This window comes from Cupressus sempervirens, chromosome 11 (genome assembly GCF_028749045.1).
Source record: "Cupressus sempervirens isolate cs-2001-9-10 chromosome 11, ASM2874904v1, whole genome shotgun sequence".
Taxonomy (NCBI): Eukaryota; Viridiplantae; Streptophyta; class Pinopsida; order Cupressales; family Cupressaceae; genus Cupressus; species Cupressus sempervirens.
The window spans coordinates 710,717,715-710,739,325 of record NC_143128.1 but is presented as its reverse complement, the minus strand read 5'-3'; positions in this window follow the sequence as shown (position 1 = coordinate 710,739,325).

Genomic DNA, 21,611 nt, shown 5'->3' with positions numbered 1-21,611 from the left:
AACAAGGGAATTTTAAGCTTGTCATCAATATTGAAGATGACTTCCTCCAATCCTACCATCTAACTAGGGTCAAATATATTGAGGCTTAATTTGATAATGTCCCATTTAGCTACTATTGACCTAGCTAAACATCCTATCCAAAGCCCTAATATATCACTGCTTGTTCACCATGAATGTTCATAGTTGAATACCCCTTCTCCCAATACTATTAAATACTAGGCAACATGATTTCCCAAATTGGCCCACATAGTTGATTATATAGAAATATGTTAGTATCCATAATGCAATGGCTATACTGGCCTAATTGTTAAAAGGGGAGAGTAGAAATAAGGAGGCCAATTTTAAGAATGGTATAATATACCCCTAGAGTGGAGGATCTAGAACTTCGCATAATGACACCATATCTAAGATCATCTGATGATAATTTCCCCTCTAAGTCACCATTGAAGTGTCACCATGGTGATTAAACTTCAAGAAGCCAAATTTGTGTAATCCTAGAGACAAGTGCTAAAATATGCACCAATTTGGGAAATCATGCTGCCTAGTATTTAATGATTGATACTTTGTGATTTAACTATGACTAAAAGTTAAGATATGTTCTCCATCTATACCCTCTTTTTCTAGTTGATCTACTTCATTATTACCTTCTCTAAAAATATGAGAAAATATTATTTCTTCAAATTCTTCCAATAATTTTAAGGTAGCTTCTAATCAAGAGTTTATAATATAATTTGGGGTTTATCCTTTTTTAAGAGTGTTTAGGACTATCTCTGAATATCCTTCAATTGTATATATTTTAATTCTTTGCTTAATGCATATATTTAGACCTTCTTCTATTGCTTCCAATTCCACCACATTGTTTGATGTCACTCCCCAATGGATTTTCTCTTTTCATGATCCATTTGCCTATTTCTTCCCTAAGTATAAATCCTATTCTTGTTTTGCTAGGATTCCATCTGGAGGCTCCATCAAAGTTCAGTTTCTTCCAACCTTTTAGGGGTGGTACACATTTACATTCTTTCCAAGCCATTTTATTATTCTTCTTGTATATTAGGGGTGGATTTATTAGAAGATTCTGTTGATTCTTGATTTTGGCATCCCATTTGGTAAATAAGCCTTCTTCTATCATATTTTTTCTTAAGTAGCTATTTGTAACTCCCACTCTATTTGCTTCAATTTTGTTGCAGAGTGTTAGTGAATTAAGTTCTTTATCTTGAAAAATCCATTTGTTTCTTTCTTTCCATATTTCCCATACTAATATTGTTCGGGTGATATTCTATAGTTTTCCATATACACTCTTGTTAGTGTGTTTTGATCATTTGACTATGTAGTTTTGCCAACTTTTTGGTAGGGTGGCTATCCAATTAAGCTTTGATTTGAGCCATGTCTAGAATTCCTTCACAAAATTGCATTGATAAAGGAGCTACTCAAAAGTTTCTGATTCTTCTTTGCATAGAATACATCTTGATGGTCCTTCTAATCCCATCTTTCTAATTTTTTCTACTATGAGGATTCTTTCTTCGATGGCTGCCCATAGAAAGATGTCAGCTTTGGGAAGCCCTACTAGGTCCCAAAACAGGTTCATTGGGATGTTTAATGCTTCCCATTCCTATGAGTTAGTTATTTTTTTATATCCTTCTTTGACATTATAAATTCCATCTTTGTATGCTATCCATATTAGCCTATCTTCCCTCTTTTTAACTTTGATCATCCTATCTTTCAAAAATTCTTTTAGGGACTCTTGATCTATCTAACTTACCTGCTACAATTAGTTAAGGATTTCCATTCCCACAAATTTTTTATAGAGGTTTGAATTACTGTGATTTAATCTTTAACTTTGGATCTCCATTTATTCTTTCAATGATTAATGATGTTATGATTCAAACCTAATTTATCGAGGGGGATGTCGACTCCAAGAATCTTCCCAAAATAATGTTTTACCTCCTTTTCCAAGATCCTAATTTATCTATTTGGTTATGATGGGGTTACAATTCATGAGGAATTTGCTTTCTGCTGAGCCTTTGGGAGATTCCTAGTTCTAAATATTTATTGTAAATGATTCTTGCCCATTTTCTATCTCTTTCTTGATACATTCTCCAAACTTGTTTGGCTCCTAGGGCTTCATTCTGCTATTCTAGGTTTTTGATTCCTAGACCTCCTACTTCTTTAGGTCTACATATTTTTTCCCATCTCCCATCTAATTAATGCCACTTTCCTTTTGTCTTCTAAACCATTCCAAAATAAATCTTTAAACTTCTTTTCAATTTTTTGATTTGTGTTCTTTGGCAGTTTTAGATAGGAAAGATGATAATTAGGTAAGGTTGATAACATTGCTTTGATTTTTGTCACTTTCCCTACCTTGGTTATCCATTTTCCTTTCCAAGCTTCAATTTTTTTGTTTACTTTTTCTAGTATTTGTTTCCAGCCTTGGTTACTTTGATTTCCTTTTTCTAGGTGTTTTCCTAGGTATTTTAAGGGTATTGTACCCTTTTTGAATCCAAATCTATTGCTTATACAATCTTCTCTTTTCCTTGAAGCTTTAGAATAATTGTTGAGGATATTTTTGAAGTTCTCTATCTCTATTTTAGTGCTTACTCTAGGGAGAATTGTATCATCAAAAAGTTGCTGGTGGGTGGTATTTTCTACATTTTTTGTGACTTTTACTCTTGTGATTTTTGTTTTGGAGATGTGATGATTTGATTGGTCTACCAAAGGATTCAAACATAATGATAAATAGAAATGGAGAGATAGGGTCACCTTGTCTGACCCCACTTGAAATACTAAAGAGCTATAGGTCTAAAGTGTTGTAGAGAGCTATAGCTATAATAAATTTAGACATTCTTATTTCTTAAATATAGTTGTTTTCACTAATCATAGAGAATTGTAATAATTAAAAAATCAAGGAGGTTGAAAGAGAGGAAAATAAGATGAGCTTATTTCTTTAAGAATTATACATTATTATTCAACCACATAAGTAGTAAGTGAAATAGTTTTTATGACTCTTTAAGTAGAAGAAGTAATTTTATAATAGAGTGAAGGGATGAAGTTGTTGGATTCAATTAGTCTAAGAACTTGTAGGAGGAAGGCCACAATTTTGGAGAGCCATGAAAAGCTTAAAAAGAACCTATTGTAGTAAATCAAAGAAAATGGTTTGACTATTTCATTTGGAAGAAGGTATGGATCTCAATTTTATATACCTGAAAAATTCAACAAGGGATAATTATATTAAGGATAAGTATAGACATTTTGGTATTGAAAAATAGTTGGTTTGTTAGCTAAGAATTTATTTTGGCCTCAAATTCATGGGATGAAAGGAATATTGTTTAGATTGTAGTCTTGGTCACATTTCTAAGAGAAGTAATCAAGATGTAAGATTGAACACAACTTTGATTATACCTAGTAAACATTTGGAGGACTATACTTATTTTTCCCAAGATATACTAGAGGTTATTATTCTATGTAGTGGATACATTCTCTAATATTGCACATTTTATTCATTGTAAGAAGCGTATAGATATAGTGTATATAACTCTCTCTTTTTTTATAGAAGTTGTATGAGATTGAATGGGTTATCTCACAACATTGTTTTAGACCAAGACAAAAAAATTGTTGGTTATTTTTGGAGGAAACTTTTGAAGAAGATGGATACTGATATGAAGTTTAGTTCTACATTTCATCTAATTATAGTTGGACAAACTAAGGTTGTAAAAATGATTTTAGAAAACTTGTTGATGTGCTTCATTAGAAAAAAGATTGCAAATCGGGGTTTAGTTCTAGTGGAAGAAAAATTGCATGAAATAATTTAGTGAATCTAGATAATAGAAGATAACATTTGAGATCATTACTTGCATGATTCCTAAGGAAGTACATGATTTGAAAAAAAATCATTTTGGAGGTTAAAATGAGTGTAAAAGGAGATGAAGTTGTACTCATTATGAAGTTATTACATGATGAGCTCAAAATTCTTTTAGAGAAAATAAATAAGAATTATTTGGACTTAGAAGATGTGAATAGGATACCCAAAGAGTTTAAGGTAGGATAAGAAGTAATGGTATATCTAAGGAATGGTAGATTTCGTGAAGGGAATTATAAAAACTTGAAGATGAAAAAGTTTGAGCTATATACAGTTTTGAGTTTTGACTTAGGTATAAGTATAGGATTGATGATTAAGGAAGTGAGGGAATTTGGGGTGGAGGGGCCAAAATGAACCACTAATCACAAAACTAGTCAAATTTAAGGGCCAATTAAAATTATCTATTTGATTAAACTTTAACCTCTTAATTATCTTATTAGTGCAATAGTTATAATAAGCTTTAAGGTAACATGAAATAAAAAGCATCCACACAAGTATTAAAATAAATCTAATAGAAAACTAATTAGGATGAACACCATAGAATGATTCTTATAAATAGTTTTACTATTCTAGAATATGCCTTGATAGGAGCTTTCCTTTTTAGGGTTACTACGACATTACTAGCTACTACCTAGTTAAGGGATTTCCATAGAGATATATTAGAGTCTTATACCCTATTAAGGGTAACATTGTTAGAGGATTTTAAACACTCTTTTGAGAATGCCACCTAGTTAGAGTATTTTACAAAGATCTATTAAGAACAAGTGATTAATGGATTTTTCTTCTATAATGGTTAGATAGTGATAGATAATAAATGATCGAGTATTTTAACTACCTATGATAGATCATATCCAATGAATATCTATTGTTAGAGTATTTGGAATAACATAATGGGTGGGGGTGGTGAATCATTTATCCCTAGGTCTAGATGTACAAATCAAACACTTAAAACTTCAACAAACTTAAACTAATAATTCCCTAATTCAAACTATTTACTACAATCCAACTTATTCATTCCATTTTAGCTCTTTGTTCTATATGTACCGACTTGTAGCAACTTATCATATTCAAAATAAACATAAACTTAACATCAATAAGTAGCATAAACACATAACAAACATTCATATAATGTTTGACACCAAGGGTAACATGGAAAACTAGTTTGGGAAAAAACACCAGTAACATGCTACTACTTTTCACTCTTTTGAACTGAGCTTTATTAGGAAAGAACACTGTTAAAGGTTACAAAACACAATGTTATGTGTTGCCCTATTAAAGGATTTAATCACCCTATTAGGAGTGGCCTTGTTAGAGGACTTAAGAAAATTCCATTAGAATGTCACATTGACTAAAGGATTTAGAAATGATTGTTACGTAAACTTTGTCAAAAAGATTTTTACAACTACCACATCGGTTAGAAAGTAACATTTTTTTTTTAATTTGGAAAAATGCTACTCACTCAACTATAAATTTAGATCTCTATTTAACTCAAACCTAGTTCATTGATTAGACTCCATTTTTTTTATATCTTAGATCTACTTGACAACTCTTCAAGCAATCCTTCACCTCACAAACTTCATACTTCTCCTTGCAAGTTTGTCACAACTTGTCCTCACAATTTTCTAGTACAATAACCCTGTAAAACATATCAGGTACCTCCTTAAATAGGTATCTTTGGATTTTTTTCTCTTAACCACAATCATAGATCTTAGGATTTATGATCAAACAAAAAATATTCGATGAATCTATCCATGTTCCTATTTTTCTTCTCTTCTCAACACTTCTAGAAAAATCTTCTCAAATATTTCCCTTTGATCACTAAAATAATCCTTTACTTGCATTAAATAATACAACTCATCAATCCTTATTATCAATATATTTATCTTATTTGAATATTTTAACATTGTGGCCACAAATATTGATTCTTTCATAAAGTAATCTTTTGCTGAAACTTGATCATCAATGTGTTCTTTTGCTCTATCTTCACTAGATCACTTGGTCATCACAAAATTATCTCTCTTGATCCCCACTATTCAATGCGGTCCTTTCTTCCACTCAGAAATCTTTGTCACTTTGCCAACACTAATGCTCAACCAACACAATTATGCTTGACAATGTTTACATTCCTTAATCTTCTTCTTTAACTCCTTTGTTGACTATGCCACACTAATACTTGATCAAGATTATCATTATGACTTATTTCAACTTTGAGCTTCATTCACCTTTTTGACTCTTGATTTTATAGTTATTTCAACTACCTTTTACACTGTCAAAAGACCTAGGAATTAGCTAAAGGTCATGATGGATACCTTGAGATGTAAAATAAAAGGACCATCTAACAAGACTATGAAGTCTTTTCTACTTTGAATTCAGCAAGATTCTCGTAGGTTTACCTTAGGAATTCATTGTTTCTTGTTTCAATATCACTCAACATGACCTCTAAATAACTAATTATTTAGCCTTCTTTCTTATAATTCATTGGCGATGAAGACATGATAACCAACTATTTTCCCTAGACATAATGAATTGAGGACATGCTGACATTAATTTATTAAATAATATAAAATAAAACATTAATTGATATAATTTATCTACACTATGCAAAGCATTCCAATTAGATTAATTTATAAGGATGGGTAATTCCTTATCCATTGGACTATAAATTTTAGGGATCACACATCCACCTATAGATCTTATCTTGACACTTTATTTAAAAGATTTATCAAGGTTCATTTCCATGTCTCATACTTATCATATCTTTCCTTAAATCCATAGCGTTCCTTCTACTTACACCAAGCATTTACATAATCCATTTGATTATTAGGAAAAAAAAAATTGATATATAATTCTAGATGAATTACAATTGAAAATTAATAAACTTTACTATTTGTATCATCTTAAAATGGAAACACTTCCATGTTAAAAGTGTTTATGTTAGGAATATACCATGGACATAAATAAAAATTACATGCAATTACAAACAATCTTAGAAAATAATATATCATACAGAAGAGAATGGAAGAAACCAAGATTTAACATGGTTCACCCAAACCTTGCGCTATGTGCACCAAACAACAAGTCAAATATTATTGCGATATAGTGATTACAACATGATTATAATCTATAATCCCTTATAGCTCTATACCATTGCAAGAAGCAATTTCACATCACACATTATGAATCAATCCCTAACTCTAAGACCCTTTTATAAACATATTTTTTTTGCTTTAGGGTTAAAATTAGTTACAACATGTCAGCCATAAAATGCTAATAAATTATTTAGTACTTCCCTAATTAGTCACTACAATCTAAAATTTTGGCCCTTTGAGTAAGTGGTTTGGCATCATGACAAGTGCCTTGAATATGTCTTTGCATGTATATTTTTGTTTACCCCCTATTCTCTCTCTCTCTCTCTCTCTCTCTCTCTCTCTCTCTCTCTCTCTCTCTCTCTCTCTCTATTTCCAACCTATTTTTCACAACTTTCTTCATGAAACTAAGGAATTTGAATTTTTAGGTCAAGGAAATTTTTTTAGGTATGGGTAGATCTTGACCTTGACCTAGGTCAAGGACAACCTTGATCTAGGTTGAGGACAACCTTGACCCTAACCTAGGATAGGTTCAACCTCAACCTTGACCCCAGGTCCAATTTTAAATTTTTGGGAGTTTTGGGACTTTGGGATTTAAAAAGTTTCATTTTCTTACTTCTAAGTTGGTTGTTTTGGGTTTCAAAATGGTAGATACTTAAATTACATTTAATCTAGGTCCATTTCTAGGGGTTAGGGTTAAATGGGATTTAATGATCCCATGTTAGCCTTCTCTAGAAGTTTGTGCCCTAGATCTCTATAGAAGGAAGCCTTCCCTCATTTTGAAATCTAATGATTCTTAAGAACATCTAAAATCTATCCACTATCTAGGAGAAAAATTATTATCTAATTTTTATGAAGAGCATCTATGAAGAATTTTCAAGTGAGAAAGCATTTTATCATTCAGCCATCAAATTCTACCATTAAAGATGAAGGATTGAAGCATTCAAGCCTTTGAATAGATTTGGTCCAAGAATTCAAGATTCATAATTTAAAACTCTAGATTTAACCATCATGGTGGTGTGATCTTCCTTCTAGATCCTTTATTCATCTTCAAGATTGATTAATTCTTCTATTAAGGTGGATTCCAAGCATACAATCATGGAGGTTTTGATTTACATTTGCTAATGTTATATCCAAGCTTTCATATCAATATATGTATTTATATTTCAAATAAAATTCCATATTGATTGAGTATCATAGCTTCATTGTTAGATTTACTTCTACTACTTGCTAGCATTCTCTATTTAAATTCTATTATTAAGGTATGGAACAAAAAATTAAAGTGCAAATTTGGATACCCTTTCCATCGAACTTGAGGAATTTGTGAACAAAATTTTCATCTGAGCTATGCAGGTCAAGGTCAACTTTTTGGGGCAAAATTGTGCCCTAGGGTAAGATTGTGCCCCTTGAACTGGGTCAAGGTTAACCTAAATTGAAAAGGACAATTTTTTTAAGGGTTTTCTCTATCTCAAAATATCTAGTTTGAAACAGGTTGTAGAAATCTCTACAACTATACATAGGCATTAAAAATAAGCATTTTCTAGATTTATCCTATTTTAAGGTGAATATTTTTCTTCTATTTATTTCATATTTCAATTACTTAATTTTTCATAACAAATATTATAGGATCTCCTCCTTCGTCCTTATTTTACATTGCTTGATCTATTTGTGCATTGATCACTTCCTTTTTGTAATCAATTTGGATCATTCCTTTTGGGAATTTAGGTTGAGGAGAGGTCCTATTTTCTTCCTATTGAATATTAAATCTTAGAGAAAAAAATAGACAGAAGAAAAGAGAGAAGATCTCGGATGAAAACTAGCTTTCAATATTTTTATATTGATTTCTTTGAAACTATACACAACTCAGTGACCATCTCTATCATAAATTAACACACATAGACTAGCAACTATTGTCTTTTGTATTCACTTCTAGAACATATTTATAGTATACATGGATAGACTCAAAATTTACATAGACTCATGTAATTTAAAAGAAATTTAACCATCCTCTAGCCTTGGGAACTCACTTATATAGTGTGAGTTGTAACAAGCTTCAGGCCTAGATAGAAAAGGACAACTATCTTTAGAGAAAAAGGTTACACAAAAGACAAAAATGTCACATTCAAACACTTCAAAAGAAGAAAAAATAAATTATGATCTTTTACCAAACAAAAAAATGATTTCCTTTATTGGTTAGTTTGTGGTGTGGCTGATTCTCTTATGGTAGTTTCTTGTTCCTCAATTGCACTTGATGATTCACCTTGTTCATTAGGATGTGGCTCCACCTATTCTTTCTTTGTTGTACTTGGCTCTGACATTTTGACATCTAGAATAGGTGGCTCATCATTCTTTTCCTCAACAACTATTGGCAAAATTCTGTGAAGCTCTTGTATTGGTTGGGAAATCACCTCATCTATTTGTGACACTTCATCAATTGTCTGAATAGATCTATCAACAAACTCAACCTTGTCAGTATATGCTGATTTATCCTAAATATGCTCTTTATTTCTATTATTGAAAGTTCAATTGGTGGTGCAAACTTGGCCACACATTCATCATAAGTTACATCATTAGGCCAATCAAAGCTAATAGTTTCTTTCTAGTTATTTACAACATCCTTCCACTCAGTTTTCAACAACTTTTCCTTAGATATAAAAAGCTTACATAATCCTCTAGCCTTTGTCAAATCTTCTATAACATCCACAAACATATCATTTGCATCATATATTATTATATAGCCTACTCTATCATTTAGGACTATCATAATGTCATCATCCCAATCTTTCAAAGTTTTCATTTCATTTTCTTTATTTAGTGAGGGGAAAAAGAAAAATTCTTATTTTGACACTTAGAGATACATGACCCAATTTTTCTCTGTAGTGACTCTCTTTTTATATCAAAATCTAATAACCTTGTTACTTGGTCATATGTATTTTCAACTCTATGATCAACATTCTCCTTATCAATTATTTCAATTCATATCTCTATCATTTCCTCCTCTCTCACCACCCACTTATTTAAAATTTCACCAAAAATTTCATCACCTTTACTATGGTTTTGATGGAAAGAGAGTAATTGACTAACAATTTAGTACAATCTTTTTGTATCAATATCATAAATAAAGAAAAGCATTGATTCGCTAATCTTCTACTCATACGTTTTCCAAGTTTCTTCCTATACAGTCTCAAGCCTGGCCTTTTCTTCCTCCATTTCCTCTCTACTAGTGTTTTCTTGATGTAAATGAGTGTCAATAATCTCTAATATGAGGCTAGTAGGTGGTGGAGGAAAAAATGATGAGGCAAGTAATTTTTGGGATGATTCCTCAACTTCTGATATTCTTACTAGTTGCCCTCTATATCTAAAATTTTATTTTCAAGTCTAAGCCTTTTTTCAATTTGCCCATTGTAGGATGTCAAGAATTGTTCATACTTCACTTGCAACTCTTTTATAAACCTCATTTCTCTTCTTGTAGTTCCTAAAGTGAGATTTTCTATCCCAACATTCAATTTTATTGCATCCTCATTTGGGATATCCTCTACTCTTTTAACAATTAAATTATCCACTAACTCAGAGTTAGTAGGCTTAGAAAATATAGTCCTAGATCCTCTTTTCAAAGAATAAATTACCAAAGCAGTATGTTTTTCACTTGACACAATGAGGGAAGAGATAAGAGGGGCCAAAGGCACACCCAACTATGCAAACTACTTCTGAGAGTAAACACAACAGAAAAAAAACAAATAAAAACAACTAGAGAAGATATAAAAGCCAAAAATGCACTACAGATTCATCAAATTATCATATACATGCCTAACTATAAGGCCTTCTAGGTTACGATGAACATTAACATTTGATCCATAATGATAAACTTCATATTCCAACTTGTTTCTACTCTTCCTACACTACTTCTTGCCTCTACCATAAGACTCTACTCAAGACCCTTGTAAATAAATGAATGACCACAAGTTAGCCTATTGTAAATACCTACTAAATAAATAATTATATTTAATGCAAAAACAAGCCACAAGTTTCCTCACAAAAGAAACCTATCAAAAATTAAATGCAAGGGTTGGCTCGAATAAGAAACTACACACAAACCACTTGGTCAATGAAGGACCAAAAAAATGTTGCAACTCAATGAACTTGGTAATCCAAAAGCACTCAGAAACCAAAGGAACATGGAAACCAAAGCAACTTAGAAATGAAAGGAACTCAACAACCAAAGGAACTCAAAAACTACTCCAAACTTAGGAACTAAAGGAACTTGATAGCAACTATGATCTTGACATCAACTAAAAACTCAACAACCATAGATAACTCAATAATGCAAGGCATTAAAACTCAACAGTAACTAAGAAAATTGATAAACATGCAGGATAACAAGGCAACCCATGATGCTCCTACATAACACAACTAGGATTGAAAGAAATGATTGTCTTGAATCATTGAGATGTCACAACTTGAGATGATTCCAACTTAGATTGAGAAATCCATGAAGCATCTTCAACTAGTCTATTCTTGCACTTTACCAAATACTCATAGAAATATTTCCCTCTTGTGCTCTTACCAACTCTTTGATCCAATATCTATTCCACCTCTTCAATATTCTTCTTAGGATGATTATCTAATACAGTAACTTCATCATTGGACTCATGATATTCATACATATTAGCAACAATTCAATATAGGAGATATATCCATGTCATTAGGTAACTCAACTTCATAAGCATTACCATTGTCAAAATTTCTTAAGATCCTACAAAGTCCAAACTACTTCATCTTCAATTATTGTATGTTCTAATAGGGAATCTTACTTTCTTCAAATGAACCATCAACTCATCACCAACATCAAAAATACTATATCTTCTAGTCAAATTATTATATGTTCCAATAGTAAATCCTGCTTTCTTCAAATGAACCATCACCTCATCACCAACTTCAAAAACATGATGTCTTCTAGACTTATCAACATTCTCCTTATACTTTAGATTACTTTGTTCCAACCTTAACTTCACTTCCTCATGCAAATACTTCATAAAATTAGAAAAATCTTCTCCCATAGCACTTCTCTTCTCTTCACTAGTAATATCCATTAAATATGATATCCCTTTAGGTTGTATTCTAGTGATAATCTCAAAAGGTGTTTTCCTTATACTCCTATTCATAGAATTGTTATATGAAAACTTAGCTTGTGCTAATACCAACTCCCAATTACTTGGTTTATCTCCAACTAAACATCTCAAAAAATTACCCAAGATTCTATTCACAACCTCTACTTGTCCAGCTATGTGTGAATGGAAATTAGAACTAAACTTCAACTTAGTACCCATCTTCTTCCACAGAGTCTTCCAAAAGTAACCAACAAACTTACTATCTCTGTTAGAAATAATACTTCTTAGTAATCCATGCAATCTAACAATATCTTTGAAGAAATTCTCAACAACATGCTTGAAATTGGATGTCTTCTTACAAGATATGAAATGATCCATCTTACAAAATCTATTCACCAAAATAAATATAGAAGCATGCCTTTCACTATCTTAGGCAATCCAAGAATAAAATCCATATTGATGTCACTCCAAGGTTTTTTAGGAATATAAATAGGTGTATTGCATAAAATCTAATATTCTAACTTACTCCTTTTGCAACTTGACAAACTCTACAACTCTTTACAAACTTTTAAACATCCTTGTACATTTGTGTCCAATAATACTTCTTCAACAAAGTCAATGTCTTATCAATTCTAGAATGTCTAGCCAATCCACCACTATGCTTTTCTTTAATCAAATTCAACCTCATAGAACTCTTAGGAATTCACAACTAAATACCCTTAAATGACATACCTTCTTGAATAAAATATTCATCAAACTTGTTGGTGTAAATAATTATTTACTATTTACACTTTACTTACGTTTACTTAGATTAATGCATTAGCATATTAGTTGTCATGTACACACCTAGGAGTTTACATATTCATATGAGTTGTCATGTAGAAAACATAGTAGTTTTCACTCCAATTAAGCACATGTTGTCTACTACATCTCTTTATGAGATACACCTTTGCATTCTTATCCTCTCATTATTGCACATACATTCATGCACAATGGAGGATAATCCACTCTTGGTGGACACGTGCTTAGTTGTTTTACTTATTTCTTTGTTGACTTCTAGTCATATCAATTGCCTTTATATACAAGGCACTTCTATAATATATTCATGTATCTAATATCCAATTATATGATATCCTCTTATCTAATATCCAATTATTGGATATCCATTCTCATTTGATCATCATTTTTCTCTCTTGTGCTATCTACTGAGCTTCTTGATCTTGGCGTTGAATTATTTCCTTTGGAAAATTCTTACACGGTATCAAAGCTACACCAAATTTTTACATGGTATCATAGCCATAGGAGTTTCATTGCATAGCCATTAGAGAACTTTTTTATTTGGCAGGCCAAAATTAGAGCTTGTTGGTGCAAATCAAATATTGGTATAACATTTAGAAGGTAAAAAAACCTCCAAATCAACTTTTGTTTCATCAAAATCAGACATCTGAGGTGAATTCTAGAGTCATTTAATTTTTGGAGGTACAATGAAAGTGATCCAGGAAAAATTATTACAAAGATGAATTTGAAATAGTGATATCTCCCTTATACGAACTCCTTTTTTAGAGCAATTTTTTAAAATTTTAGGGTAGAGTTTCATGATCTACAAATTGGTGCAGGTTGTTTGTGATCTTTGTTCTTGAATTTTTTTGAAAATTACCAATCCCTATTTTACAACTTTAGAGGCTTCGGTCAGGCTCATGTGGACACATATTCAGGTGCTATTTTTTTGAAAGTACATTATTTTTTGTCTACTTTCTAGATTTGGTATTAGTTTGGAGTAATTCTGAGTGGACATAGTACTTTCAACATTTTATCATTTTTCACCTATTTTGGCACTTGTAATTAATTAGATCCTTAAGAAGTCTTGTGTCTTATCTTGTTGAGTCATATAAAGCTTCATATTTTCAGTTGTAAATAAAAAAAAATAGAGTTCTACTTTAGCCCAAAATTGGCAAGTGGCTATGTACCCACACTAAATATAAAGTGCCAAGTCATCTTTTTTGAGGTTAGGATTCTTTGATTGAGTGAAAAGGTGGGTGTCTTGTTTTCTTGTGTCTCTATTTCTCTCTTGTGCTCTTTTTTGCATCATGGGTTCACCTAAAACTCCACTTTGATTCCACTTTTAACTTTAGACAATTATACTAAATGGAAAGATATTGTATGGACTAGACTAATGGAAAAAGGTTTAAATCTATATATCGATGGTACAATTGTAAAACCAACTAATGTTGATGCACAAGTTGATTGGAAAATTAAAGATAACCAAGAATTAATAATTATTAGGAGTTGTGTTCATAGAGATATTTTCTTCCACATTTCTAGCTTTAAGAATGTCAAGGGTGCTTGGGATAAACTTGAAGTGTTGTGTGGTAAGGTGGATGAAGAAAAGGGATTCCAAATTGAGGATGATCTACTTTTCTTGGATCCTAATAATTTTGACACAATTCAAGACTATGTCAAAAAAGCCAATGAGTTGAGAGAACTACTTAAGGATTGTGGTAATTCCATGAAGGGTGATAGATTGATTCATCCCATCTTGAAGAGGCTACCTTCAGAGTCTGCATGTTTTGTTTCGAGTTACAATACTCACAAGGTGACCATGGGAAATGCCTTTACTAAGCCTTCATTTGATGCATTAGCAAAAATGTTGATGTTGGAACAATCTAAATTGATAGATATGAGAATTCTCAATTCATCAAAATCTAAGGCACTAGTGGCTAGTAATGAGAACTAGACAAATCAAGGCGGAAAAAGTTCCAACAATAATAAGAAAATGTAGTGGAAGAAAAAATCACAATCAAAGACACAAAAATAATCCTCCTCACAACAAGGAAGTTATTTTTCCAATACTTGAAGGGAAACAAACAAGAAGAATAAACTATTTTGTGCATATTGCAAGAAACCAAACCATGATGAGCATCATTGCAAGACTAAGAGAATAGATGAGTTGGAAAAATTACTAAGGAAGAACAAAATCAATGTGCCAAATGCTTCCAAGGATTCAAATCCATCCACTTCAAAGGGAAAAGTGCAAGCACTTATGGCAAGTTCAAGTTCTTTAAGGGAATGGATTCTTGACTCAGGTATCTCACATCATATGGGTTCTTCAAAAGGATACTTTTCTTCATTGGAGCAATCTAAGGTACCTCAAATATTTGTAGGGAATGATGCACAAGTGGAAGTTGAAGGGAAAGGACAAGTTGAGATGAAAAATGGAGAGTTCAAAGATTTTCTCTATGTTCCTAACCTTAGCACTAATCTTGTTTCAATTTACCAAATCACTCACTATGGAGGTGGAAATAAAGTTGAATTCCTTCTTGATTCAGTAATGGTATAAAATCTTAAGGATGATTCATTGGTTGTGGTAGGAAAAGTTAATCATGGCACAAGGCTTTATTCTTTCTTCTACTTTGTGCCTAAGTCTCCTTCACATGCCTTGTTGACATGTTCACAATCATAAAGAAAATTATGGCATGAGTAGTATGGACATCTTGCATTTCACTATCTGTATCAACTTAGCTCAAGAAATATGGTCAAAGGTCTACCTACAATCAACTTTTCTAAGGGTGAATGTTCAACTTGTTCAATTGATATGCATCTAGAAGAGAAGTTTGACAAAGGGAAGTCTTGGAGAGCATCAATTGTTCTTGAGTTGGTTCACATCATTCTAGTAGGCCCTTTTTGAATGACATTAGTTGGCAAGGGTCACTATGTCCTCACTTTCATTGATGACTTTTCATGCTACACATGGGTCTACTTTCTTGATGACAAGAATAAAGTGTTTGATAAGTTTCTAGCCTTCAAGAGTCATGTTTAGAAGTAATCAAGTAAAACCATCAAGGTTCTTCATACAAACAATGAAAGTAGATATGTGAACTCAAGACTTAGAGACTTTTGTGAACTTGAGGGTATTGATCTTTAGAATCCTATAGCATTTATTTCGTAAAAGACAAGTGTTGCAGCAATGAGATTAGAACACTTAAGTCAATGGCAAGTTATATGATTCCAGCTAAGTCTCTTGATCCATCACTTGAGGTAGAAGTTATAAGTAGTGCCAAACACATCCTTAATAGGTCTCCTCATTATCTCTTAGATGGAATGATTCCTTTTGAGGCGTGGTGCAGAAGAAAACTAATTGTGAAACAATTCATAGTTTTTGGTTGTCCAACATGGGTACACATATCTTCAAGGGCATATAAGGCACCACAACTAAGGCCTTGTACTTTCATTGGATATGAAGAAAGTGTTAAGGCATATAAAATTAAGGATCTTGAGACTCATGAGATATTCATAGAGAGTAATGTTGATGTAGGAGCATCCCAGGTGTAAGGGCAATCTTGCATCACCCAAAAATATTTTATTTTCAGTCTTTTCTATTTTAATAATGACTAGTAGATAGGGCGGTTACTATTTATAAGAACTTTTTATTTTTAGTAAGTTTGTCATATGAGCTCAAAATGTTCTCATTTTCTACAGGAAGATTCATTTAGAGATATAAGCCTACCATTAAAATCTTATTGGTCTAGCTTAAGTATTAGAGAAGTTACTATGAATTTTTGGTGGAAAATTTTGTAGAAAAATATTTGGGCTCACTGTCAGAGGCCTTAGAGTGCTTAGATGAGGTCCAAAAACTTGATGAAAGGGTGCTACCATAGTTCTATGCCTATAGATTAGGAGCTGGCATTTTTGAAAAGTGGTTATAATAGCCAATCGGAGCAATGGTTTGTGAGTTATGACCTTCCAAAGTTGGGCTTCCCAAAATTTCTAAAATAATTGTCAAAAATGTATTTGGCTAACTCTATATGTTGTTTTAGGGTCTGTTAGCCCTAGGTATTAAGTTTGAGCATCTAGAACCTTCCCAAGTGGCATAAAATTTCCTATTTAAGAAAGACCTAAACATTGTTTAGGACAACTCTGGATGATAGTTTGTAACTTGTCTTGCAAATTATTATACTAAAGGCAACCATGTGGGTTAGCATATTGTACTTATGAATTCTGTAATTCCACACTTTTAGTGCAAATAAGAAGTGCATATTTGTTCTTTCATTTTCTATTATGAGTTTATGGTATTAAGGGGAGCTCCTTGCATCAAGTGGTATCAGAGCTAGAGTTCTTGAGTCTGTGGACAGATTGCCAATTGTGAAGCAGTTTGCACTAAGACTATGGTTGGGTTGAGTGTGTAGATAGATTGTTGATTGTGAGGTAGTATGCACTAGGGGTTGAGAAGAAGCACAAAAATGCCTCCATGATAGAAGAGCTATAGGTGTTACACATGAGGGTTTTTGAGCCCTCCAAAGGAAAATGCAAGTGTTGGAAGAATAAATATAAAGAGGAACAAATCTTCTTGTGAGAGATGAAAGGGAGGATAAGGATGAAGTAGAAGAAAATTTTGGAGAGAGGCATTTCTAAACCCAAAGGAAGAGAGGCTTTTTAGGGCCATCTCCAAGATTGGAAAAAGACCTAAGTTTGAGGTTCCCACATTTTAAAGAAATCTTAACCGAGAAGAGTTGATCGATTGGATTAATGAACTAGAGGAGTACTTTGAGTATGAAGATATTGAGGATCTAGATAGGGTCAAGTTTGAAAAGGAAAAATTGAAGGGACATGCAAAGATCTAGTGGCAATATTTTCAGTTGGAGAAAAATAGAAAGGGAAAGGACAAAATCAATAGATGGGATCAGATTATAGCTAAAATGAAGTGACAATTCATTCCTATGGATTATGAGCTTGATCTATTGAAGAAGATGCAAGGAATGAAGCAAGTGAGAAAATTTGTTCAAAAGTATACTCAAGAGTTTTATTGAGTTCTCATTAGAACTCACCATACAGAAGCTGATAAGGAGAAAATTTCCTATTATCTTAATGGGTTAAGGCCTAATATTCAGGATGAGTTAAGTCTAGTTTGAATGAGCACTATTGAGGAGGCATACCAATTTTCCCTAAGAGGTAAGGAGAAACTAAGCAAGAGGTTTGACAATAAGAATAGTGGAAGAGGTCATGGAGGAAGATCTGGTGGATGATCTTATGGTGGTCATAATGATGATCAAAAGAATAAGGATAAGGCTAGAATTAGCAATCAGAACCAAAGGGGAAACAATTCCAATCATTTCCATTCTGAAAACAATAGATATCAGAGAGGAAGAGGTAGAGGACAAGGATCTAGAAGAGGAGGCTTTTGTGGGAAATTTTTTCACTATGGAGAAAAAGGGCATGGAGCATTTGAATTTACTTAGCACCAAGGAAGGAAAAATCAAAGAACTAAAGGCCTTGCTAGAGTTGTACATGTTGATGAAGATGCCAGATCCTAACATTTTAAATATTTTAAAAGAGGAGAAGTCCCAGTTAACCGAAGAATCCTACTAAGTGGTGAGGATGAATCTGAGCAAAGAAGGATCTTGTTTCACACAAGGTACAAATGTGAAGATAAGTGTTGTGATATGATCATTGATGGTGGAAGTACTAACAATTTGGTGTTAGAAATAATGGTCACCAAGTTGAAGATAAAGAGGTAGAAACACTCACATCCATATTGTATTGCTTGGTTGCAAGATGACCACAAGGTTATGGTCAATGGGTAGTGCTTAGTGAAGTTCAAGATTGGAAGCTACCAGGATGAGGTACTATGCAATATCATACCTATGGGCATATGTCATATGTTGTTGGATAGGCCATGGTAGTTTGACAGGCATGTGGAACATGATGGATGAGAAAATACCTACACCCTGACCAAGGATGGAGTGAAACATAAGTTGAAACCATTGAAGGATAAAGAAGAAAAGGTATGTAGTGCTGCCAAAATATGTTTTGTTGATGGAAAAGATTTTCTCAAAGGTATGAAATATGACCATATGTGTTTTTCTATAATTCTTAAAGATAGTAAACAAGAAGTAGAGGAGGTACCTATAGAAGTTGCAGATATGTTGGAAGAGTTTTATAATATTGTATCAGATAATGTACTTGATGGATTGCCCCTAATGAGAAAGATCAGTCACTAGATGGATTTGGTTCCAGGAGCTAGTTTACTAAACAAGGTAGTGCATAGAATGACACTAGCAAAAAGTGAAGAGTTGAATAGGGAAGTTCATGAGTTGTTGCAAAAGGGGTTGATTCAAGAGAGTCTATGTCTATGTGTTGTACTAGCAGTGTTAGTACCAAACAAGAATGGAGAATGGAGGATGTGCATAGATTCTCATGCTATCAATGAGATCACCATCAAGTATAGATTTTCTTTGTTGAGCATGGGTGATATTACGGACTATTTGAGTAGAGCTTAGTATTTCACAAAGATAGATCTAAAGAGTCAATACCATTACATTTGTATCAGAGAAGGTGATGAGTGGAAGATTGCTTTCAAGATAAGGGAAGGACTATATGAGTGGTTAGTCATGCCTTTTGGGCTAACCAATGCACCAAGCACTTTCATGAGGCTCATGAATGAGGTATTGAAGGAGTTTCTAGGTAAGTTTGTCATTGTTTACCTAGATGATATATTGATCTTTAGTAAGACATTGGAGGATCATTTGATTCATATTTTAAGGGTGTTTAAAAAGTTGAGAGAAGAAAATGTGTTGATAAACTTGAAGAAGTGCAGTTTTATAAAGAAAGAGTTGGTGTATTTGGGATTTGTAGTCTCAGGAGAAGGTCTAAAAATGGACTTAGAGAAAGTGAAGGCTATCCTTGAATGTGATGTAGGAGCATCCTAGGTTTTCCTTGCAATCCTGTACTTTTTCTCTTTTTGTGAGTGACTACCAAGTTATTAGTTACTACCAAGTACCTTTAGTTTCCAAGTGAACTCTTTGGATGCCAAGTCATTCTTAGTTTCTACTAAGTTCCTTTGATTGCCAAGTGAATTATTTTTATGCCAAGTCAATCCTTTGGTTGCTGAGAACCTTTGGTTTCCAAGTGATTTCCTTTGGTTTCTGACCATTAGAGGATGCCAAGTTTGTAGTTGTTGCTGAGTGATTCCTTTGGACACCAAGCTCATGTGGATGCCAAGTGAAAGTTTTCATTTGCTAAGTTGTCTATGTCTAGTTCTAGTTTGGACCAACTCTAGTTGCATTTAGTTTCTGTTAGGTAGCTAATATTTGTAAAGAGTCAACTTGTGGCCTTTCTATATTCTAGAATCTTATGTAAGATATCTTGGAAAGTATTTAAGGAAGTCTAAGGTTAGGTTTTAGGAGAGTGATAGAGGGATAGGTAGACAAAAGCTAGAGGTGAGATTGAGAACAAAATATGTGCACTTGGAAATGAGAATTGAAGATTGTAATTTTTTTTGGTCATAAACCAAAAGACCTTATAGCTGGGGATGTATGCTATTTACTTGAAGAATCAATAAATATATCTTGTTGTCTCTCCTTGGTGTTGTATTTGTGTTGTGTTAACTCCCACAGGGTGGATTTGCATAGCTAGGTGTGCCTTAGGCCCTAGTTATTCATCTCTCCTTGCATTAGGTAGTATCAAAGCTTGAGGTTCATCCTTGTGGAGATTGGATTGTGTAGAACCTTGATGTGGATATTAGTTGTAGGGTTGTAGATCTATGGATTTGACCTATAACTTGTGGAGGGTTACAATCTTGAGGACCTGATTTGTAATGATGGTTCATGGTAGAGGAAATGTTGATAATGCAATATTGGATCAATTGAGATAAATTGTAGCCAGATTAGATGTTGTGGAGATAGCCCAGAGGAGAGGAGCACATCTTGATGATGTAAGTGATGATGAATCAGCAACACCAAACCATAATCTAGAACCTAAAGAAGATCATGATTAGGAAAGATCGTTGCGAGTGTTGTGTAGGAAAAATTCAAAGATAGCTAGAGAAGTTGTTCCTTATGATGGAAAATTGGATGCCAATGTTGTGTTGGATTGGAACTCAGATATGGAGAAGTTCTTTGAGTATGAAAACACTACTGATAATAGAAAGGTGAAGATTTTAGTTACTAGGTTGAAAAGTCACGCATCACTATGGTGGGAGAAATTGCAAACTAATAGACAAAGGAGAGGAAAGGAGAAGATCAAAAATTGGCTAAAGATGGTGAACAAGGTCAAGAACAAATTCCTTCCTACTGATTACCAAGTTAGCTTGTTGAGAAAGATGCAAAATTTGAGGCAAAGAGACATGAGTGTGAAGGAGTATACTAAGGAATTCTATAGATTGGACACTAGATTTGGACACATGGATGATGATGTTGAGAAAATTTTAAGATACATAAATGGATTGACATCTAGAATTCAAAATGAAATAAGTTTTGTCAAGTTAGAAAGTGTTGAAGAAGCATATCAATATGCCTTGACAGCTGATGAGATCTTAGCAAAGAAGCATGAACAAATACAAAGAGGTAGAGGTGGTAGATTCTAGAGAGGCAAAGGTAGATCTTATGGTGAAGGTGGCAGATCTAAAAGTTTTATGCAAGACAAAAGAAAATATGAATGGAAGAATGATGACAAAGGAAAGATCAAATGGAAAAGTGGTAATTCTTATCAAGGAGTTACTAATTCTTATCGAGGAAGATGTAATTCTTATTCTAGAGGTTGATTTCATCGTATTTGTGTCATGCCCAACTT